This window comes from Mustela lutreola, chromosome 1 (genome assembly GCF_030435805.1).
Source record: "Mustela lutreola isolate mMusLut2 chromosome 1, mMusLut2.pri, whole genome shotgun sequence".
In the NCBI taxonomy this organism is placed as follows: Eukaryota; Metazoa; Chordata; class Mammalia; order Carnivora; family Mustelidae; genus Mustela; species Mustela lutreola.
Window position 1 is genome coordinate 7,722,299 of NC_081290.1, and position 24,546 is coordinate 7,746,844.

General features: G+C 40.1%; 1 long non-coding RNA gene and 1 pseudogene across 1 annotated transcript; one reads left to right on the plus strand and one right to left on the minus strand.

Moving 5' to 3' along the window:
- Positions 1–948: 948 nt before the first annotated feature.
- Positions 949–10,604, minus strand: LOC131818952 (uncharacterized). Its single transcript, XR_009348984.1, has 3 exons — positions 10,418–10,604; positions 8,970–9,175; positions 949–2,572 (listed from the first exon to the last, which is right to left on the minus strand). It is a non-coding gene; the product is annotated as an uncharacterized LOC131818952 (long non-coding RNA).
- Positions 10,605–22,742: 12,138 nt separating this feature from the next.
- Positions 22,743–23,291, plus strand: LOC131818958 (NADH dehydrogenase [ubiquinone] flavoprotein 2, mitochondrial-like; annotated as a pseudogene).
- Positions 23,292–24,546: the final 1,255 nt, after the last annotated feature.

Genomic DNA, 24,546 nt, shown 5'->3' on the forward strand with positions numbered 1-24,546 from the left:
GCTTGCTACTTCTCCGCCATCTTGACTCCTCCCTGTCAGTTGTATTTTGATAAAACTTGAAAAGTATAAATAAGAAAAGCTTATTTTTAAACTTTTACGTGTATGTCATTTACTGAGCTAGCAAAATACTTCTTTGTGGGTAAATAGCTTCAGTATTTTCCTTATCTGAATTATCAAGTATTCTGAATTTAAGAAGCCAGTTAATAAAGTTTTATTATATATTTCCAAATTACTTTTTGCTGTGGCTACCCCAAGGCAAGCATAACAAGAGATTTAAGAATCAAGAATTTGACTTAATGAATGTCATATTGGTTGAAGGTAATTACTTATAGCCTTCAGGGTCAACCAGTCTGGTTTTTAATGCAGTAACTAGAAAATAACATCTCAAAGATGAAGATCTTCCATTTAAAAAAATTTCATCTGATTTCTGGTTTATCAAATTTTTTTTTTAACAAAATGTCTTCTCTGCTCAAATGTTATGTCTGTGTGCTATTAACAGAGTGTTTGCATCACTCCAAAATTCCTATGTTAAGTCCTAATGTCTGATGTGATGGTATTAGAAGGTAGGGCCTTTGAGAAGTGATTAAGTCATTGGGATGGAGACCTCAAGATGGGGATTAATGGCCATATAAAAGAAACCCCAAGAGCTCTCTCCTTCCTTCTGCTATTTAAGGACACACAAAGAGAAGACAGCCATCTACGAATCAGAAAGTGGTCCTCACCAGGAGTCAAATCTGCTGTCATTTTGATCTAGGACTTCCCAGCCTCCAGAACTGTGAGAAAGAAATTTCTGTTGTTTATAAGCCACCAGTCTATGGCATTCTGTTATAGCAGCTTGAATTAAGACTCTGCCACAATTAAATACTTTTATGAAGGGAAAATAGATTTGTCGGCTTTGAGGAACTATACAAATGAACAATGACCAGACCACTGAACTTTGACCCACAACCTTTTAATCAACCAGTCCAGAATGGTCAGGATTTGGTCAATTACTGACAACTTCTCTATTTTTTGCACCTGCTTCCATCTCAGGACCAACTGGGAAAATACAATGTGTTCCCAAACCAATCACATAAGATGCCTGCCCTCTAGTTACTAGTCTCTCTCCAGTTTCCCCAAATGGACACCTTCCAAACATGTCATACTTGAAGCCATGCCTTTTTATTTTCACTATAAAATCTTCATATCCCCTTGCCCATCATTAAGTCTTTCCAAAACGCAAGTGGATGACTCCTTTGCTATATAGAAAACTTTGAATAAATAGCCGATGTTTGCTCCCATTGGGTGAGCTTTGTTGATTTGTGTTTTCTTTGAGTTCCCATTAAGATGCAGTGTACATTGCTCAAAGCTGTGGATCCCTGCCTTCTACGTGGTGCAGTAACGACAAAGTCCCCTTACGCCTCCCTGCTCATGGCTTGTCAAGTCCGTGACAGCATGTTAAGTTGGTACAAGGTCTGAAACTGCTTTCTTTGCCTTGGTTATTTATTTACAGATTGGTACATGGGTTTTGTTATTGGTTTCCATTTGTTGGACATCCTTGGTAGAATTAAGGCATTTCTTTCCATCCTTTTTTGCTCTCTCTGTGCTTCTGTTTTGTGTTGTGCTATCTATTAGTGTTATTTGTCACAAGAAGGAGAATAAAAGAATAAAAGGCACAGATCCACAAATATATAGTTCCAGCTAGACTCACAGCTGGGTGAAATTTGAAGTTCTCACTGGTCTAGTGTCTGTTTGGACAGGTTTTGGTGTTGGTCACCAATGAAACTTGATACATTTGTCCTTTAGCATTGGCTTTTGTCCAGAAAACTTGGTTTTGATTCAGAGAGAGCATTCTCTCTAGTTTTCCACCTGCTAGTAGAAGGTGGGGGAAACAAAAATTTTGGGGTCTGAATTCAAAGGAAGACAGACACAGTAGGTTAGAGACCCAAGACACAAAGCGTGTAAGTGTTGTTTCTGGTCTACTGTTGTCAGTTCTCATTGGATCCTCTAAGTCTAAATCCTCTGCTCTTCCAGGGAAAAGTCCTATTTCTTATATGTACTGTCCTTATCTTCATTATTCAAGCCACTATATCTCTAAATGGCATTACTTCACCAAGAATAATTTGAGCCTTTGATGACCCCTCTGAGGAGCATTTGACTTAAACAATATCGTTCATTGAGAGGCACCTTGAATGCCTCTGAGAGGCACCAAAAGAATGGAAGTAAGATTTCTCAGGGCTGCTGGACAGTGTTTTTCATTCTTCTGAAGAAGCTTCCAAATCAAATTATCTCTTAAACAAAATATTTAATAAATTGTCCCAGAGGTAAATCATGGAAGTAAAACCTTAAAATCCACAAACTAGACAGAACACTGGATTCTCTGAGGACCCCACTTATATTCCCTCTCACATGCTCACTTACAAGACACAAAGGCAATCTCTAAAATCCTTGCCGAGGACTGACAAAGCCTCCACATGCTTCATGCTCACTGTGAACATTCTTCCTTTCCCTGAATGTAAACTTTAGCACAAAAAAACTAGATTCTGATGTTGCAAATACCGCAGTGATGTAGAGCAACATTGTTAACCAAAACCTGTTGAGAAGAAAAGGCAAGTTATAGGGATTCATATTTAAGCAAAACACATTGGGGTGCCTGGGTGGCTTAGCCGGTTAAGTGTCTGTCTTTAGAATCATGTCATGATCCCAGGGTCCTAGGATGGAGCCCTGCATTGGGCTCCTTGCTCAGCAGGAGGCCTGCTTCTCCTCTCCCTCTGTCACTCACTCTCCCTGCTTGTGCTCTCTCTCTGTGTCAAATAAATAAATAAATAATATTTAAAAAATAAAAATAAACAAAATACATTATACTTACTACCAAAATTAGTATTTATTTGATGCTGAATATTTCTTGAATAAATTCCAAACTCCATTATCAGAAATGGTCATTGTTCCGACAGTGTATTTAAATATAATCACAATTTGATTTTATTCTATTATAGTAAGAAAACTTAACTTGAGATTTAACCTCTTAAATTTTTTTTTAAAGATTTATTTGTTTAGTAGAGAAAGTGTACCTGCTGTTAATTCATAACAGCATTCCTAACTACAGAGAGTCCTTTTGTTTATTTGTGCATGGGCAATATGGAGAAGCCCTTGTAATTTGAACTCAGCTTCCTGGAAACTATCAAAATCATTCCTTATCATAACCGCAATATTGGCCTGGTTGCTGGAGTCCTTTTGTCTTAAGGTACTAGCTGCTACTGTAAAATCTGTTGATCCTTCTGCAGAACTAGTCTTAGGTTCCCTGCTTGGCTTCTCACACATTACAGACACTACTATTGACTGAAAATACACAATAATACCTTTCAGCCTGCCAATTAAGATCTTATGAGATTTTATGACTTTCACCCCCTCACATTACTATTCATTGCTGCAACATCCTGAATTCCGTCTCAACCAGAAGGGGAATCTCCTTTCTCCATCTCATTCGGATTTATTAGAGACTCCCACTGAGAATCCTAACCTAATATTTTATATGTCGATGGATCCTACCTTCAAACTGAAACTGGAGATTATCAGACAGGATATGATATTATTAATTTAAGCTCTCTTTTAGAATATAGTCCTCTATATAGGTAAAATTAGATCAGATGGCAGAACTTACAGTCATTCCCAGAGCTTGTCAACGTATATACAAACGAGAGACAACTTTTTGGACCAGGACATGCCTTTGGGATTTTTTAGAAACAAAGGGAAATTCTCACTTCTGCTGGAACCCTAATCAAAAACAAAGGGCAATGAAGGTACTTTGAATGTATCTCTTCCTCCTAGAGAGGAGGCTGTTATGAAGGTTGAGGCCCAGGAAAAAGAGAGGATAAAGGCAGAAGGAAATGCTTTTACAGATTATTATGCCAAACAAGTAGTCTTAACTGAGGTTATGATCTTAACTAAACCCTTTAAGGATGAATATTTGGAAGAATTTTAAAAAGACCATTATAAAATATCAACATTTAACTCCCGATTTGGCAAAGAAAGAATAGAAAATATATAGTTGAACCCCTCACTAAGATAATCTCTGGCACTCTCAAGTTAGCTACTTGGCAACATCAGATGATTTCAAATGGATATTAGTTAAATTTCTTCATGAAACTCCTTACCATGATACAGACACATTGGCCATGTGTTACCAATTAATAAAAAAATCTTGGGAAAACTTTAAAGATGGGGCATGACCAGGAATTAAGACTTAAAAACACATTATGAACACCTTCAGATGGATTTTAGCCAACTTTCTTCCTCTTTAGGATTTGAATATGTTATAGTTTTTCTATGTTTATTTTTAGGATGGATTGAAACATTTCTTTGCCAAAAAAGTTATAGCCTTTATAGTTGCTAAAAAGCTGCTGGATTTTGTTTTTAACCTGGGATATACTGACTTTTATATCAAGTGATCAATATATATACTTTATGGGAATTATTATAAAATAACTCAGTAAGGCATTACCCTTACTCAGGAACTACAGTGCCTTCACCACCCACCATATTCTGGAAATAGTCAAAGAACCAGTGTCATTTGCAAATTAAAATTAACAAAGCTTTCAGAAATCCTTGAGCTCTCATGGCCAACAGTATTCCCAATAGCCCTTACGGCCATTTGGTCTACTCCATTGGGGACATGTTGGTAATCCTTCTATGAATTGGTAACTGGAAGACCCATACATTTAGGAATTTCACCTCTGATACCAGACTTCATCCTGTGGTAAACACACATGGCAAAATATTACAAGGGACCCAAATAGTATACTAAGTCCTATCACCAATTGGTTGAGGCTACCTTCCTACAGCCTCTTTCCAAGAAAGAAGAGCCTCTTCATGATTTTCAACCAGTATTTGTCTGCTGGAAGAGACATCAGAGAAAAACTGCTCTTGAACCTTATTAGACAGAACCTTAGCAGGTATTATTAACAGCAAATGTAGCAAGTAACATAGAAACAAGTTAATCCTTGTGCCCCACATTTCACAACTAAAGAAGTAATCAGTTGATGACTGAAAAAAAGAAAAGAAAAGAAAAGAAAAGAAAAAATCCAAATTCTACATAATTAAAATGATTTTCCAATAAGAAACTTCAACCTGAGGATTTTCAGAGATCCTCTAAAAATAGCTGATCTTCAGAAATAGACCACTGACCCAAGACCCTTGAAATAAGCTGAGGAGCTCAGACAGTTGACAGATTCACCCAAGTTGTCAGACTGGAGCCTCTGAATAATTTCTATTTTGCTTCCCATTCCTTCCTTATGATCATTCTTATTTTCTACAGATCTCTGGTTGTCATCCACCCATAATGATCCCTTTTCTCTTTTTTCCTTATGATAATATTTACATCAAAATACAACCATTCTAATGTCATTATTAGATTATCTCAAAGTGTAGTCACTGCTTCCCATTTTACTGACTGCTCGACATTCCATCTGTCACTCTATCCCCATAAGTACTGGTAAATTCTGGTTTCATCAAATGGGGTAATAGGGAATTATAACAAATGACGCTTCCACTTGCACCTTAAACATGGGCAAGTGACCTTCATAACTTTACCTGTGATCTTGCTATATCTCTCCCTTCCAGAAAAAAAAAAAATATTGCAATCTAATGATCAAAACCAAGGTTATGTTAAATTTGAATTCAACAACAGTCATATGGTGGTGTACCAAATACTTGCCATTGTGAGAGACTTAATTGAGATCCAAATATATAACACAACTAATGTAGGATCTTGGTTGTGACTTTCTGTCGTGAACCATTCCTTCTCCCCATTCCCTAGCTCTCTATGGGCCCTACTGGATACTACTTTCTTTGTGTCCAGTATTCCTGGTCCTGTTTGCCTCAGCTAGCACCTCATAAAGTTTAGGACTAATACTCTGAGACTTGTCTGTACATAGAAACCCTAATTCTATAAATCATCAAGGCTGGAAATTCTGATTCAGATACAAACTCCAAAACAATGCCACCCTTAATTATTTAGGTATTCTACCTGGGAGAATCACTGACTCAGAGTTTATGCAAACAATCAAATCAGTGTTCCCATCTGTGGTAATCATAAAAATGGAAAAGACTGTGAGAAGTTATCATTAACTTTGGCAGAAGTTCTTAATGATACCATCTCTGCTTTAGGTGGAATACAGATCAGTCTCAACTCGTTGGCTCAAATCCTGATGGATAACAACCTTGCTCTAGATTTCTTGTGGGCTAGTCATGGTGGCATCTGTATCATGTTCTACTTGTATCAATGATTGGACATGACAGACAGGTATACATCACCATAATGAAAAAGCCACTTGTCTTTCTAAGATGGTTCCTCATGGTCTATGAAATTTGTTCTTGACCTAAGTTGGACCATTCAAATTCCTGTTTCTATGCTTTTTGTAGGAACCATTAATTGTTCTTGTTCTTGTCACAATTGTCATTATGTTGCTCCATTACATCCTGCCCAGAACAGCCAATCTCTCCTCAGATGATTGCCCAGATGATTAAAAAAAAAAATCAAGAAAATCTTGCTATACGGTTGATTATGAAAGTGACTTTACAATCCATGAGCAATGAAGATTGGACCTCTAGCCATTCATGAATTGGTTAACCTCTCACAGGTAAGATACCAACCAAAAATGGAGAAGAGAGACTGACTGTACAGACAATGGCAAGACCATCCCATATATGACAATAGAACACTTGTCCACAATCTGCAGCAAATAGCCTAGGAAGCCAAACAGCAACTTCTGTCACAAACATTTTGGGAAGCCAACTTACAACTGCTCCAGTGGGCAGGGCATTCTCAATGACTACTTGCTTCCTTATTTTTTGCTTTTGGCTCCAACTCAGAGACAGCCAGATAAGCTCCCCTTCAAAATTGCATTTATGCGGATTTTAGTTTTCCCTCTCTAGCTTTCCAATACCAACAACCTCCAATCAGATCATAACTGAAGCCTTCTCTTTTATTTTTCACTATCAAGCTTAGTCACTACCCTGTTCATCTTTGAGTTCCTGCTAAATCCAAGTGATGGCTGACTATCATTAACATTGTAAGCTCTCCATAAATAGCCTCATTTGTTCTGATATCAGCAGTTTTCACTTATTTTATACAGTTTTCAGTCGATGACAGCTTTGTTTTAGGATAGCTATATAACAATGAGCATAGAAGTAATAAGATTATAAAGTCAGTCTCAGATGTGCAAGGCAACTGTGAGGATAGGAGGGAAGGTTCTTTTGTTAAAAATGAAGGAAAAATGGTTTCTGAAAAATTGCCTAGAAATCTGGAAAATATGAAGGAGAAGAAAATAAGTGATTTGTTTGGCTTTGTAAAATGACTTGATGGACTGGATGGAATCCTTATTTTTTACGAGAAAAGAAAGCGAAAAAATGTTCAGTGCTTTGTATTTGAGAGCAATCTCTTTACTCAGGTTCTAAAAGCACTTTGCAAAAATCCTCTGGTACTAAGTATTATAAATCCTTTTTCAAAAATGAGAAGTGCAAGCACCGTTGATTTTTCTAGGAGAGTAGAACAAAGATTTTGTACTTTTCTATTAAATATTCTAATAATTATTCCAGTAGCATATGATTCCATAAACTGGTCTGCATAGAAGGCTTTTATATATTACATATGCTGTGTAAACTCCTAACAAATACAAAAAATAATCAGTTTCTTACTTTCAAATTTAGTCCATCTCTCCCTACTACGTTCAGCTAGCTGGCCCTGAAATTACATATTTAAGTAGAGTGATTTCATGGCTTGAAGTAATCCTCACACTCCCCATCTACTCTGTCGAGAGCACTTACTGTCATCTTAAATTTGCTCTCCTTGCCTTGATTCTATAAATAAAGAAAAAAACCACATTGCTTTAATCTCCATTTTTCTGCTTTAGTCTGGAAGAGTGATTTAATATTATAAATGTGACCTGTAAATCTAGGTCTTTGAAGCAAGGTTTATTGCTTTCAATTCCATCAGAATGGTATGGGGAAAGTGATTTAGGTATATAAAATGAAAGTTTTTGTCTATTATTTTTAAATTACAATTTACCACTAATACCGTGATTCTTAATTTTCTAGAGGGCCTCCAGTGTTATCTGAAATTTTCCAAAAGGTTAATGTTAAAAGCAACAGCCAGTCTATGACGGGGATGGTTTCTTTTAGCAGGGAGATGGGTATTGAAATAAAATACCAACAAGGCTTTGTAATTCCAGGGGGGTTGGCTGAGAATCTTCTGCATTTTGAAAGTGGTCTTCCTTTGCAGACTTCGCTTCCTCACTGCCAATGTTAGAATCGGAAACTGGGCTTTGGACACTACTACTGATTTGTTGAATGTTACACATCAGTTCAATCTGATTTTTTTTTCTTTTTTTGCCTCTGATTTCCTGTTTGTTATACATGTTGCTGCTGTCTCCCTTACGGAGATGATGTAAGAATTAATCACCTAAGCAACATGTACTGTCGAGGCTAAGCTTGTCAACTTGGTCATTATTTCTTTCCTATGATCTCTGCACACTCCTATATTCTTTTGTAAGGATTTCATTTCCCTTTATGCTTGAACCTCTCTCAATAACTGCAGTATTACCTTCCCAGTTTTGTTAATCATACTTTTCTTTTTTTTTTAATTTATACTTTTCAAAGGTTAGAACATGACATGTATCTATATGAGACCCTTTTCTCCCAAGTGTAAGACATTATTTCCTGCTTTTTGATAATTTCTTACAACAGCAAGAAACATCTAAATCTTCTAGCCCTAATAAAATAGAACTGTTTTTTATCCATGTATTTTTATCAATTTATTTAACAAATTATTTTATCTTTATTTAACAAATACTTAGTGACCACTTACTATATGTCATACATATGTCAGTGTGTGACATATGGTAATGGACATATATATAGTCATATATTGGTCTGAGATGGCAGCTAGGATCCCTTTTCCTTAGATATTTAAGGAAAATTATCCAAGTACTTACTGCATATCACAGGAGAAACACATCACCTTTGGCAAGATTTCATTGTTGTTTTAGATTCCATGGACTTCTATTCTCATGGTCTTTTCACTCCACTTTCCGACAGCTTCAATGACTTGATTTTCCTTGTGCTTCCCCTTCCATGGCTGCTCTGTTTCCTGTGTCCCGAGCAGAGCCAGCTGAGGAGTTCAGCACCCTTTCCTTGATTTCTTGCAAAACACAGGCATTCATGCATTAGTGTACTTTATTAAAGATTTGGGGTCATATAGTGACAAAGAACCACATGGAAAGCTATTAAATGTGAATGCTGCCCTACTCTCTTTTTCAAATCCCTTAGGCCACCTTCATTACCGGCAGCTGGCTGATGTCCCTCCCCTGGCCCCTGTGAGTGTTGGTCCTTTGCTCTCTCAATAGTCTCCTCCCATTTCCCCCATTGATCTTCTTCCAATCCCCCAACTCCTGCCCATTTTAAAAGCAAACCAAGATTTTATTCTCTCTTAGTTTCACTGGATTATTCCAAATCATACTCTAGAGGTCACAGCCACAGTGGACTGTGAATCTCTTGTTAAACAGAAGACTCTATAGAGAAATTTTGCTACTTCCTCAGGGACAGCAGTGTGTGCAATCAGTTTGGGTTTTAAAAAGCCATATAGTTTTCAGTTCCCTTGCACGTGTGAACAATATACTTACTGTATTGTGATGGGATGGTCTAGACAGAGTGTGGTGAGAGTTTGCAGAGGGGATACCTGAGAAAAGCAGAACTGCTTCACAGAGATGAGATTTGAACTAGTTTTAAAGCCCAAGAATGAATTTATCAATCACAAATTTGGTGAAAATGACAAAAGAATCATTTATCCTAGGTTACTCTACAAATATTGGTATAATTATGGGAACCTATTACCTGTAATTAGTAAGTGTTAGAAATCATTTTTTCATATTTCCTTCTTTCTTTATTTTTTTCTTTTTAAGATTTTTTTATTTATTATTTGACAGAGAGAAATCACAAGTAGATGGAGAGGCAGGCAGAGAGAGAGAGAGAGAGGGAAGCAGGCTCCCTGCTGAGCAGAGAGCCTGATGCGGGACTCGATCCCAGGACCCTGAGATCATGACCTGAGCCGAAGGCAGCGGCTTAACCCACCGAGCCACCCAGGCGCCCTCTTTCTTCCTTTTTATTTTATTTATTTTAAAGTATTAATTTATTTCTTTGAGGAAGAGAGTGCACAAGCGGGGAGAAAGGGAATAGTAGAAAGAGAGGGAGAATCCCAAGTAGACTTCGTGCAGTGCAGAGCCCAATGCGGACTCGATCCCAGGACCCTGAGATCATGACCTCAACCAGAGTTAAGCTCTCGACCAACTGAGTCACTCAGGCTCTCCACCCCCTCATGTTTAAAAATACATTGTTATTCTTTCTCAAATCACCCTGCTATCATAGGACTTTTTAAGATTCTTACCTCATTAACTATAATATTTGTTACTTCAACCTCTGCTCCTTTCCTTCTACTAGACTTTGAACTCTTCCCGGTCTTGACCTCAATGTTCTGCTATTTCAGCTGCGTTCTGTTTAACAGGTTTACATTACACGTCTGGTCAGTTCTTAATCCTGAATAATCACATGTTTTTCTTTTTACTCCTGCTCCTTTCTTGATACTTCCAGAGAAAATGATAAAATGAGAACTGAAACCAAAACCAATTTCCTGTTCCTATGCTAAACAATAACTGGAGATACTTTCTTGTCCCTATGGTTAATGATTCCAAGAACAAGCACAGAATATCTTAACTTCTTGTTCCGGGAAGTATTTGCTCCTGAGAAATAAGATGGACAGCTTGACCATAAAAATTTGCTTCAAGACCCTTGCCTCGCTGGGCATATCATTCCCAGTCTATTATGTCATAACTCCGCATAATCCCAACCTGACTAAAAACCACCCAGTCCGTTTCTAAATCCTATCAATATCCTCCTCTGACTTCCTTCTGCCAACAGGCTGCTAAGATTCTGCCAAGGTGCTCTTCTCTCTTCCTGAGGTCTAATAAACTAGCTTTCTTAATAAAGACATTTTCCTGGTAGCATGCAGGGGAGTCAAAAGAAATCAGTCCCATTTGATATGTTAGAGCTTCATGCTATGATTTCAGCTGCATCTTCTCCACCGTCCAGCAATACTTTCAGTCGTCAATGACTTTTTTTAAACTTTCCCCCACAAGAGGTGCCCTCCATCCCCTAATCTCAGCAGGTGACCTAATTCCATGTTCTCTCTCCCTGTGAAGACAGGAAGTAAACTATGAGAACAGTTTCAGTGTGGTCTTCTTAGAACTCTCTTGCCCTTGGTTTCTGTGTCTCCTGTGGGCTTCACTTCACAGCTACTCATCTTTTGCCATTTGCCCCTGAAACGAGTGTGCCTTACAAGGTTATTTGTTCTTTTTATCCTCTCTTTGAGGTCAATTTCATTCAGCTTCATAGCTTCAACAGTGTCTCTATGCAGATAGTTTTTCTAGCTCTAACCTCTTATATGAACTTCAGCTATTTAACTGTGACAAGCATGAACCTCCTTTCCAACACAATTCACAGCCCTTCCTTCTCCCACCTCGCCTATGTTCTCCATCTTTCCCATCTCAGTTAACGACCATCTCAATGACCATTCTCTGACAAGGAAAACAAACCAATAAAAAAAAATAAAGGAATTTCTAGTTGTGGCAAGACTTTTGGTTAAGTGGAGCTCAATTTATTTTTCCTGGCAAACATGAAATGAAGTCACAGATTTTCTTGCTCTACCATTCAGGTGTGCAAAGAAAGTGGAGTTTATTTTCTATTTCGGATCAGAAGGAACGAGAGCTAACACTTAGATGTATCTGCCTAAACTTTATCAGGAGCCTAAATAGCTGATGTGTTCCTGTTCCCAAATCACAGATGTCTGCCAGTATTCCTACACAGTGCCTTCCTCAGTGGCATCCCTGATGACGTACAGAAAAAGATCCACAATGGATTAATATTGTGATGACCCCAGCTGGGAAGACTGACTCCCTTGTCTCCTATTGGAAGGATTAAGTAAGGAGTTAGTCTTACGCGGTTTATCAGCCTTCTACTACACGTGGTCACCTTGGTGGATGGACAAAGGAGACGTGGAGGGAAGCCACATTAGAAATCTCCTGTGATTGGTTTCTCAGGTGAGGGTTTGGCAGTAAGGAAGAGCTGACCTTCAGTTTAATGACACCTTTGAGGCTTTACGGTGCAGCTGGGCTGTTGAGTTTTATCTCAGAATCGTCTGCCACACGAGACCCTAAGACCCCGGTGTGCTGGCTTAGACCCTTTCTGTATCTCCTTAAGTACTCGGTTAATGTTTTCCACTCTGCTCTGCTGGTGTCATGTTCCTGTTACCACGGGGCCACGCTAGAGTCTGATCTACTCCAGAATTCTGAACAGAACGTGGCACAGAATCCGTTAACCCACAGATGTCCTATTAAATTATATACTTTAACTACCAGGCGTTCTAGGACCACCGCAAAGCACACAAGGCTGACTCCTGCTTCCGTTCTATCCACTCTTCTCCCACAGCCCCAGGCTGCGGCTATTTGGGCTTTCTCTTACATCCCTGCCATCCCTGTGCCCATTTCTATTCATTTCCAAAGTGGAAGACCCTCCTCCAAACATACGATGATAGAATGGTGACTAGAAAACATGCTCCACGAGGGAAACAGAATCCACACCAGTTTAAAACATTCAGAGCATTAACCCTGCTGCCACAGGGTTGATATTACTAAAGAAAAAAATTCAGTGACACTTGTTAAAGATGGTAAGGTGGACTTTATTCAGGACAATTGCAATGGTGGTAGAGACCACGGTAGTGGGTTTTTATAGTGGAAGAGAGAGATCATGCTAAACCTGACCACAGCATGGGCCAGTGGGAATTGATAGTCAAGGAGCAGTGTGGTGGGGGTCAGTTCATGCAGAATCACTAAGTGGAAACATCAAGGGAAGCAGAGGATTTCTGGCTAAACAGACATGGGGGGGGGGGCTCTTGATAAATGCCGGCCAGGGGGATCAGACGTCACTTGAGGGTGCTGGGGGATGAGGGACATGATCAGATATGGTATCTGTTCTGGTAGATAGGCTATCAGTTCTGGTAGAACTGAATTAGCAGGGTTCTTGCTAAAACTAGTTTTACAAGGAAGTGTACATATGGGCTTAGGAAGATTCTAGAGCCTGATTAAAGTTTAACCAGGCAGAGAACCTTTGTCAATATATAGAAGTTTTCTGGGCAGAGGACTATCAAGTTTGCAAAAGGAGGCCAGGGGTATGGTGGCAGAAAAAGGACTAAGGTCGAATCCCTTCAGCCCGAATTCGAAGTCACAGATATTTGTAAGGGTAGAAGAGATGTTTCTGACAAAGTCATAATGACAGAGGAGAGCAGTCTAGTCAGAGGTGAGCAGATGGAAAGAAAGATGCTGGCTCTTTGCCAACATATATGACTGAACAAAAATGAGGTCTGGGACTGAGAGGCAACAGACACCAGACATGTCCTGGTCCAGGCTTCCTGGGACATGCCGGTGCTCAGGGAAGTGACGATGTCTGGGATTCTGGGGACCATTTTGTTATGGTAGGAGAAAGGATGACAGCATCTTCCCTCACACCTGGAAGCTTCCTTGTGACTTGGGTCAATGCCTGCAGCAGGGCCTGCTTGCCAGTTTGGAGGCTTAGTAGTTCATCCCTAAATAGCTATGTCTTAGAAATATTTGTGACATTTTCCAACTTTAAAGGGATATTTCTGACTTTTGGTTCTAGTAGCAACCTGGGAGTAAGCAGGTTGGTCCTTTGGGTCTACTGGCCTCTTTCTCTTGGTTTTCAGAGAACCAATGGCACAACCTTGACCTATAGCTCATCAGTTTCTCACAGACTCTCCATCCAGGAGGGAGGAGAGAGAGTGCTCAGCCTGTGGGTGGGACAGACCTTAGGTAAGACGAGCTAAAACAGCTTGCTTTGCTGTAACTGTTTACCTCACCCAGTAAGAGTTTCCTCAGGAAATAGCTGTGAAATAAAACCTAATCATTTGATGTTTTCAGCGTCAGATAAAACTGATATATTCTGTTCAGGTAGCTTTCTGGCCGTCTGTCACTGTCACTCCACTCTATAGTATGAAGAAATCTCTGGAGCCCAGGCAATCTATGCTGTCCTGTCTTGCCCTGTTCCCTGAACCTGGAGACACTGGACTGGGGCTGACATTTGGGTTCCCTGAAGGTGATGCTACCCGAATCAGTGATGGAACCTACAGAAGTACCGGGCTTGTAAGCCCTTTCTCTTGGACAGCTTGGCTGATCTCGACCTTATCACCTCTTCTGATGATGGGCACCTAGTAATACAGTTCTTGGGATTTCAGAAACGTGGTTGTTGCCCAAACAGGAGGTGAAAGGCCACTACTTCTTAGGTTGTCAGATTTCATTATAAAAATATGATCTGTGCCGTTTCTGATTTGGTGGTAGGAATGGAGTGCTAATGGGCAGCCGTGTTTTTGATATATTACCATATTTCTCTCATTCTTAAGCTAACGGCACATGGGAGAAGAATGAGACACAAACAAGTCAGCTTCAACAGAACAGGAGCAGGGGTCAGCAGTTGAGAAGGCTGCCGCCGCCCAGAACAACTCCTCAGTCCCATATTTATTAGATACAAGAGAACAATCAACAAAGGAGTCGAAGGAGTGTGATCAAGCAGTATAAGATTTGTGGTTGAGTAAACACATTTCAAGGAATCATCTAATTAACTATAGGTGAACCCTGGAGAAGGGGACATAACAGAAAAAAAGAAGCTGGCAGGGTTCCATCTGAGCTGGCCAGGCCTTCCCAGCTGCTTGGCTTTAAGGACGTATGTCATCCTGTCCCCCAGAGGCCTGTTGCTGGCACATGTTCAAGCATGTTTGGTCAGTGCATACTTACAGCTCATCATTAGCCGAACAACATTTTTTAATTATTTAATTTTTTAAATTAAAAAAAAAAGTTATACTTTTTCATAACATTAAACATACATGTTGATTGCAAGGTATGTCCTGATTTCAGCAATATTTAACTGAGAAAGGAAACCTTCATGTCATAATCAAGCAATGTAAAGACTTCATAGATATGTAAAGATTACGTTAGCCAAGAAGGACTCACGGAATGTCATGAGAAAACAGCCTAATTTACCTTCTGTGCAAGTCATTCAAGCCTACTTTAAAGTTTTTTTAAAGCTCTTTCCCATCCACTGAAATGAAACTTAAACCAATGCCCATGAATTTTCTGGTTACTCTTTTGTCCCAAATGCAGTCTCAGTTTAAGACTTAATAGCATGTCCTGACAAAGTGAAGAACGACAGAATTACTATGATTTCTTGCCTGAGGTCCATTTGGCACAAGAGAGGGCGACCGTTTCATTTAATTGCTGTGACTCCTTCCTCTACTAGGGACCTAATGAGACCCTTCTGGATTCTTTCTGCTGAGGTCTCCTTGGACCTTCGCATAGTCTTCTTAGACAAGATTTAAGAAAACTTCTAAGAAACCAGCTTTCTCATGCATGATGCACATCTAATCCTCAGGAAATCTTCATGCCTTTTTTCACCCCAGTAAACTCTGGGAACACTTGCCAGCCCCAGTGCAGCCACTACACTTTTACTTCTCTGTCACTCCAGTAACTAGCGGCAGTCTCAAGCTCCTTCTATCCTCAGCTGTGATTCCGATAGCTGCCCACATACTTCACTATCTGAGTGGCTCTTGACTTGAGGTCTGGAGAAGGCAGACTTTCCTTCTGCCTCGTGAAAGGGGAGCTCACAGCACAGTGACAATATCCCCCATAGCACCGTCTTCCAGTATCCCATACTTTTCTCAGCCTCTCCAACCTCTTTTTCTTTTTTTTTTAAATAAGCTAAAGCTAATGGCCAGTGAAGGGTCACAAAATTATTTTTCAGAATTGCCTTTGTAGCCTTAATGGTGACACACTGTGGAGGTGGCATGAAGTATCTATTGTTTTGGGGACCTCAGCTAAAATGAAGACTAAACATTTTTATTTTAACATGTAATCCTAAATTTCTCGATCGCACCAGGCTGTATATTCAAATTGATATCAAACTGCATTTTTTCTGGGATTAGAGCTCACCAGAATTTAGACCACCATTATGGATACTGTGATATTGTGGTTTATAACAAGAAACAAACATTTGGTCTTCATCCTCATTCCCTAGTGAGGACAGCCATAAAGGTATCTTTGTTAGGTTAACAAGGTGATTTCTGATGATGGCGTCTGGTTGCCAGGAGAATCAACCCAGGGATTAGAAGTTTGGAAATTCAGCCCTTCCCCCATCCCCGCCCCCAGAGAAGGGAGAGAGGCAACAGGTTGAAACTATCAACAGTGGGCAGTGACTTATATCAATTATATTCATGTAGTAAAGCTTCCATAAACCCCCAAAGAACAAGGTTCAGACAGCTTTCAGGTTGATGAACACAAAGAGATTTGAGGATGGTATCTCACTTGGAGAGGGCATGGGACCCTGCACCCACTTCCCTACACCTTGCCCTGTGGGTCTCATCCATATGACTGTTCCTGAGTTATACTCTTTTATATAAACCAGGGATGTAGTAAAAATAAAATGTTTCCTGGGTTCTGTGAGCCAATCTTCCAAAGTAATCAAATGCTAGGAGGGGGACACTGGAACTTATAGGAGTGCCTCAGAGGTGCAGGTAAACAATCTAAGCTTGTGATTAGCATCTGGGGTAGGGGGCAGTCTCATGGATCTGAATCCTTCAAATGTAGAATTTGATGCTATCTCAGGGTAGATAGTGTCAGAATTGGTTGAACTGCTGGACACGCAGCTGGTAGGAGAATTGCTTGGTGGTATGGGGAAAACATTGGAACAGAGTGTCAGAATCTTGGATATAAAAAATAGAAACTCAGCTCATACTGGCTTGCCAAAATGTAGAATATATCAACTCAAATGATGGTGTAGTCTAGAAGTAGGAGTAGCAGGGTCTGGGTACTGGAATGGGTAGATAGGACTCGTTCTCTGTTTTCTTTTATTTTTTTTTTTTTCCATCATCTCTGTGTTGAAGTATAATTTTCTTTTAAAAGTACTCTTTAGCCATTCTTACTGGTGTGAGGTGATATCTCATTGTGGTTTTGATTTGTATTTCCCTGATGCCGAGTGATATGGAGCACTTTTTCATGTGTCTGTTGGCCATCTGGATGTCTTCTTTGCAGAAATGTCTGTTCATGTGCTCTGCCCATTTCTTGATTGGATTATTTATTTGTTCTTTGGATGTTGAGTTTGCTAAGTTCTTTATAGATTTTGGACACTAGTCCTTTATCTGATATGTCGTTTGCAAATATCTTCTCCCATTCTGTCAGTTGTCAAAAGAAATGAAATCTTGCCATTTGCGACAACATGGATGGAACTAGAGCGTATCATGCTTAGCGAAATAAGTCAAGCAGAGAAAGACAACTATCATATGATCTCCCTGATATGAGGAAGTGGTGATGCAACATGGGGGCTTAAGTGGGTAGGAGAAGAATCAATGAAACAAGATGGGATTGGGAGGGAGACAAACCATAAGTGACTCTTAATCTCACAAAACAAACTGACTGGGGGGAGGGGGGGTTGGGAGAAGGGGGTGGGTTTATGGACATTGGGGAGGGTATGTGCTTTGGTGAGTGCTGTGAAGTGTGTAAACCTGGTGATTCACAGACCTGTACCCCTGGGGATAAAAATATATGTTTATAAAAATAAAAAATTAAAAGTACTCTTTAGGGCGCCTGTGTGGCTCCGTGGGTTAAGCCACTGCCTTCGGCTCAGGTCATGATCTCAGGGTCCTGGGATCAAGTCCTGCGTCAGGCCCTCTGCTCAGCAGGGAGTCTGCTTCCCTTCCTCTCTCTGCCTACTTGTGATCTCTCTCTGTCAAATAAATAAATAAAATCTTTAAAAAAAATAAAAAAAATAAAAGTACTCTTTAAAAATGACTCTTAGGTGAATATGAAATAAGCCATGTGTCAAAGACTTTACTTAACTTGTTAATTAGTGAGAGAAACATAAAGATATTAAAACTGGTCCAAACATCACTTGAGAAGCTAGGCATTTATAGGCAACTCAGTAGAGGCATCCTAAAATAAGATTCCCGGGGGAACACATCAGCTGGCTAATGTACAGCATGGCAACAAACTGAAATGTTTAGGATGATCCGTTCCACTGGACAGACATTATTTGCATCTCTACCAGACAAATATCTATGGGTTAACATGGGACTCACTACTTCTGGATCTTTAATCAGTCAACAAGAGTGACTCAAACCAAATTCTGTTCCCGAGATCCGTCTTTGGGAGGCCTTCAACCCTGGAAGGACATGTTACCTGACGCTTTGCCTTGTCTCCAAGTTTCACATGATTCTTCACGACTCTTGAATATTTTATTTTATTTATTTATTTTTTTTATTTTTTTTTTTTATACTTTTTTTATTTTTTATAAACATATATTTTTATCGTGGTGATGCAACATGGAGGCTTAAGTGGGTAGAAGAAGAATAAATGATTCTTCACGACTCTTGCCTCCGTTTCCTTTGTGTTTCTTTCTTTCACGGGAGAGTCTTTTTGCCACGTCTCAATCTCTGGCAGGGCCAGGCTTCCGTTTTCCTCCTCATTTATAATCCCAGAATGTCTCTTTTCAAAAAATTCTGTAGAAGTCCTGTACTCTCATTTCATGGCCCCACTTTGGTTACGTGCCCGTCCATAATATAATCGCCACAGCCGAAAGGACAGTCTATCAATCAGCCTTTTCTGGGACTCATGCCCACCCCCCTGGAGCTGGGAAAAGGGTCATTTGCATCCAAACTACTAAGCCTGAGAGGAAAGTGGGGGTGGTTTCCTGAAGAAAAATTTGATTCTGTCACTGGAAGATGGGCACATGCACGTTGTGCAGTTGAAAGCGGTATTTATGCCCTAGGTTTGTTCTCCCTCGGGCCCTCTGACCTCTGCAAAGTCTTTCAGAGGTGAAAGGGAATCCTCTGGAATTACAGTGGTCACGCCAGGAACCACCACGTGCTGGGGACCAGTTCCTGGGCATCGCCGGATGTCCCATGTGGTGCACCTGTTGTTCTGTGGGTGTCCCGCCCTCTCTGCGCACAGCTGTGCCCTCCCCAAGGACCAGTGCAACAACATTGGGGGCTTCTAGGGGCCGTGATTCTGCTTTGTGTCTGGCATGTTGAAAATGCCCACTTTCCTTTGGTGACAATTTGTTAGAAGATCACTAAACAGTATGTTTTGACTCCATACTTTTTAGCTTTTTTTTTTTTTTTTATGTGAACTGTGTCTTTCAGTTTTTCTTAATTTATTATTAATCAATGAGTTAGTCCTTCACTGAACTTAGACATGGACAAGAATGATAAACACTGTTTCAAAATAACCACTGTTCTGTCAACTGAGGCTTTGCTGTCAGTCAGGCTTCTGGAGCCTAGCTTTGTCTTCCTTCGCAATGAGTTCTTCCAAGAGGCATCTGGGTCCTCCTGCCATGGCCAGCGGGCTGGCTGCCACGATCACCAGCTGAACATGCACAGACATGTGCACATGTTCTTGGCCTTCAGCTGGGAGCCCAGCTTCCAGTAACAGAGTCATCAAGTATCACAACAAAAAAGAAGCTTACATATTCAGATCTCTATCATTTGGCAGATGTGGTTACCGAGGTTGAGATATGTACAATAATTTGCCCAGCTTGTTAGTGACAAAACTAAAACAGATCCCAGACCTCCTGACATCTTAACAAGTACTCTTTCTACTTTAGATTTCTGCCTTTTCTTATGAACAGTGATACCCTGAAATTATACACACAGAATATTGGGTGGAGAAAATTACTTCATGGTTTAGGATCAAGGAACATCACTCCATACTTTTAAAAAACTGTATCAGTAGAATTTAATTCAGAACTATCCTTTATATTTGGGATGTCTGTTAATCCTAGATGGTAATTTTCTAATTGAAAAACATTCAATAAAGGGAGAAATAATTGTTCTTATTTTCTCATTTTTTTTTTTTCATTTCTCAATTCCAATTACATTATGGGCTTTTCTAGTTCTTCTCTTCAAATCTGAGGTTAAGTTTGGCAGGTTTGGAACAATTCTTTCCTTCCTTATTCGTCCACACTCGTGGAAACCCTTGGTAAATGTGGGGGGTTTTGAATGAAAGGGACAACTCTTGGCTTTTCAAAAAATAGCCAAAGAGAATGGTAGTCTTGAAGAGAAGCTCCCAAAGTTTTCCAGGTTAGAGTAACAATGGTTCATGGGGGATGTCTATGTGGATGACATTGAAGGCACTCCCAGAGTTCTGAACACCCCAATGTCAGGTAGAAACGCAGATTAGTTTCTGAGTCCCGGGAAGCATGCAGAAAGACTTCAGAAGGGGCTTAGAAAGAGTGAATGGGCTGAGAAGCAGAGGATGCCATGGGCTGAGGGCCTCAGCAGCAGATGCTAGGAGGGCCACGACTGAGGCCCAAGACTAGCAGGATGAACTGTGCCTCAGTGGACACTGGCAAAGTCTCTTCTTGACCAGCTTTGGTCAGGCTCCTCTGAACTGTCTTTCCAACCTCACCTCTCCCTTGGTCCTGCCCAGCTCAGTGTTCACAAAGAATCCTGCTGAGTCACGCCCACCCGTGACATCTGGTCAAGCTCCTTATTCCCCCACTTTGATGTATACATCCTTGACCTCCTTTTGCAAGAATCCTGTTGGTCAGTTCAGTAGGCATCCCCCATCCTTGACGTGTCCTCTTAGTGATTTTCCCCCCTCGCCCTGCTCCTTGGCTCTAACACCCGTTCGTTCTTACTGTATTTGGACTTGAGTCCCATTTCTCTTCTAATTATTTTTGATCCTAAAAACATAATAGGTACGTTTTGCAGAGACTGAGTACTATCTATGAACAGAGCTGTTTGTCTTATCACATTAACCCTTGATACTTCAAGAAGAGTCAAGGAGGGTGGCTCAGACTGAGTTATTTCTCGGAGTCCTTCCTGCTACACATGTCCTGTTCAATCAGAAGTGAGGCATTTGTAGCCTCAGGTGGGTTTTCTCACCACATCGTTTCCATGTACTTAATCAGTACCTTATTTTTCATTCTTCAGAAAAACCCCAATTCAAATGAATACCTAGTTGGAAAGCTTAGAAGCTCTCCAACTCATCTTCTGAGAGGTCTGTCACACTTAGCCTAGCTCTGTAAAATCTAGCAAGCTAGTGTGCATCAGGCAGTAAATGTCAGGGGGACAAATTGCCAAATCCAGAGAGGCTTCTGCTGCCGCAGTGAGCACTTTTCAGATCATTTTGTTTTTATGTTTTTGTTGCCTTTTTTTTTTAAAGATTTTATTTATTTATTTATTTGAGTAGCAGAGAGGGGGAGAGGTGAGAGAGAGAGAGAGAGTAAGTAAGCACAAGTGAGCAGGGGGAGGAATAAGAGGGGAGGAAGAGGAACAAGCAGATTCGGGGCTGAGCCGGAGCCCAAGGAGGTCTCCATCTCACCACCCTGCGATCACAACCTGAGCCAAAACTAAGAGCCAAAAGCTTAACTGACTGAGCCACCTAGACACCCCTGTTTTTTTTTTGTTGTTGTTGTTGTTGATTGTTTGTTTTTGTTTTTGTTTTTCTTGCTTCTACTAGAAGATGGAGAAAGGGGAAATAGTAATGTACTTTGTTTAGTCAGATTTAGTTATAAGTCAATAGCCGTCGCTAGTGCAAAGAGAACATTCATCCTGTTACCGCTCAGGTACGGTGGACTTCTGATAGGCCAGGGAGCAGAATATATACTCACTTTGGAAGTATAACTTTTTCATCCGTTTCCTTCTGAAGGACTACGGTAGTATTTCAAGAAAAATTAAAGAGTGAAATGATGTATTAGAAACAAATATTTTTTACTGTCCCTTGCAAATTGTGGCGTGCCGGCAAACTGTGATATTCTACCCTATTTCCCAATACATTCTGTATCCAGTTTGTCAGTGAATGTTTATAGTCACAAGAGCTTTTTCTTTAGAAAAAGGCCCCTTTTGTACTGGAATCTGAAGGAAAAGATGTGAATTTAAATTGTGTGTGTTTAAAAATAATCTGCTGAATCAACACGTTCAGAACAATGCATCATCAACCATTCTCCCCCTCACTCTATTCTCTCACATTTAGTCACATAACCAAGGAAACTCTAAGGCTGGGGTCATGCCTTCCACTGGAGATGAAAACTCGAGGACAAGCACCCTTACTATGATGTGAGTTTGAACTAAATACATATAAAATCCCTTCCACACCTGAGATTCACTTACTCTGATAATTTAGGCTCCTAAATCTTACTGGGCATTAACTATTTGAATAATTCATGTGATAACAATTTACGGTGATCCATCACCCAAGTTCAAAGTCACTATTTCACGTGAGCTTTCTTGAGCTGAATGAACTTGATTTCCCATCATTCATCTATCACCAAATTTGGAGATGGTGTTGGAATTCTATCAATTATCAGACTCTCATTATCCTTCTAGACTATTATGGCATCCTTCAAGCGAAATCCTTCCCTTTCTGGAATCTCCTATTCTCAGATTTCATCACCAACTTTGGTGTCATTCAAGTCTGCTTACTCCTGATTTTTCTTTGTGGCCTTGTTCTTTCCATATTACTTCTCCAAATCCTCATCATTGGTGACTTAAGGATCCATTTGATTTCACTCCAAAAATACCCGAGAGGATAGAAGGAATTGTAAAACAAAGCAAAACAGAAAAACAACAACAACAAAAACCAAAAAACCTTCCAAACTATCCAGATGGGCACAAAGCAGCAGCTGTGCTTCCAGATCTGGATTTAGTCCAAAGATAGAGTGGATGGGTGCCTACCTCTGCCACGGATAAGGTGGAAGTTCTCCAAGTACCTCTGGTGAGAGTACATGAAGTAACAACTTTTTGTACAATGTATAATGGAAATCCAGTTAGAAAGTATAAATTCAGTTCTCCTGCTATACCTTGAATGCTTCAAAGCTCTGACATCATCCAAATAGAAAGCCATTCAGAAAAAGCTAGGAAAAAAGTTAGGGGTATTATACCTGATGAACTTTTCACTCTTACAGTGGTAGAGTGTTTAGGGTCTATGTAACTGCACCCATGGCTCAAAGAAATAGCAACTACCATGAAGATCTGACACCTCAGGGTATTGAAGAAAGTATTGATGAGCTCAAGGCTACAGAATTCCAAAACCTGAGTCAGGGAGCAGATGGTTCTCTTTGAGCCAGCTGGAGGTCTTACCTCTTTGACTGAACTACCCAAAGGACCTGGCTTTGGTGTGCAAGCAGGTCTTTAATTCATATTCAACTGAAAAGATGTCACATAAAATATAAAACTTTTATTTAAAAAATGAGGTCTTTGGCATCTTTGAAATTCATGACCCAACCATCTTACCCCAGTTGTCACCCATCTCCAGCCCTCCTTAATGACTTAGTTTTCTTCCCTTTCTGGATCACTTAGCTGAGATTTCCTTCCACTATAAGAAATAGAAAATTCAACCAGTGATTTAGTTGAAAGAAACAGGTGCTTATTTTTGTCACGTAACAGTAATTTAGAGGTACAGGGATTTTAGATGCTTTATATTGATTTTCTAGGGCTGCCATAATAAAGTACCACAAATTGAGTGTCTTGAAAGAAATTTATTCTCTCACAGTTCTGGAGCCTAGGAGTCCAAGAGCAAGGCATTGGCAGGGTGGCTCCTTCTGAGATGAGTGGGGAAGAATCTACTCCATGTCTTTCCCCAACTTCTAGTAGCCCTGACTTCGTTTCCAAATCTGTCTCTGCCCCGCTTCCCCCACCCTATGACTTCCCCTCATGGGTGCTGACCCTGGACACATGAGCGGTGGGATATATTGCATGGCCTTTTTTATAGGACCATCATTTAATATTTGAAAAGAACTATCACATTGTTACCCTCATCTTCTCTTTGGAGGAACTTTTTATCCTTGTGGAAAGGGCAAGGTTTTGGGACTCAGTGATTCTGTTCTCTCCCCCCTAGGTGGAGTCTGGTTTGTCATCTCTCCTCTGACTGAGCAAAACGCTCCACGTGTGCTCTGGTTAGTGAGGTGGAAGCTTCCTGTAACAGGACACTCACTGCATTTCTATGAATATTGGCTAAGAGAAGATTCATTTACCTCTTTTGCCTGCCTCCATTACCCAGCTTGTCATCTGAAAAGTCTTTACACATCCTAGTTTGAACCATTTAATTAGCTGAATAAATTCAGGTCTTCCTTTTATCCCCGTTATTTTTTTTTTCAACACCTCCTTTTGTTTGCATGAAGCGTTTACTTATCAACAGATGTCACTATCCTTATTCTTACATTTTTCATATTTTTGTGAGAAAAACACCAGAATCAATACTAAATCTTTTTAATTTCCTTAGTATATTTAAGATTAAAGACTCATTTAATGTTTCGTAATTCTGGCACTGTGCGAGGCACCTGTATGTTTTTTTTTTTTTTTTTTTTTTTTCCTTTTCCTGTGTCTCTTGCTCAGGTAGCCACACCAGTACATTAGCTAGAATCTCCAGCTGCATTTGGCTGGTGTCAGTACTGGCATCACTGTGT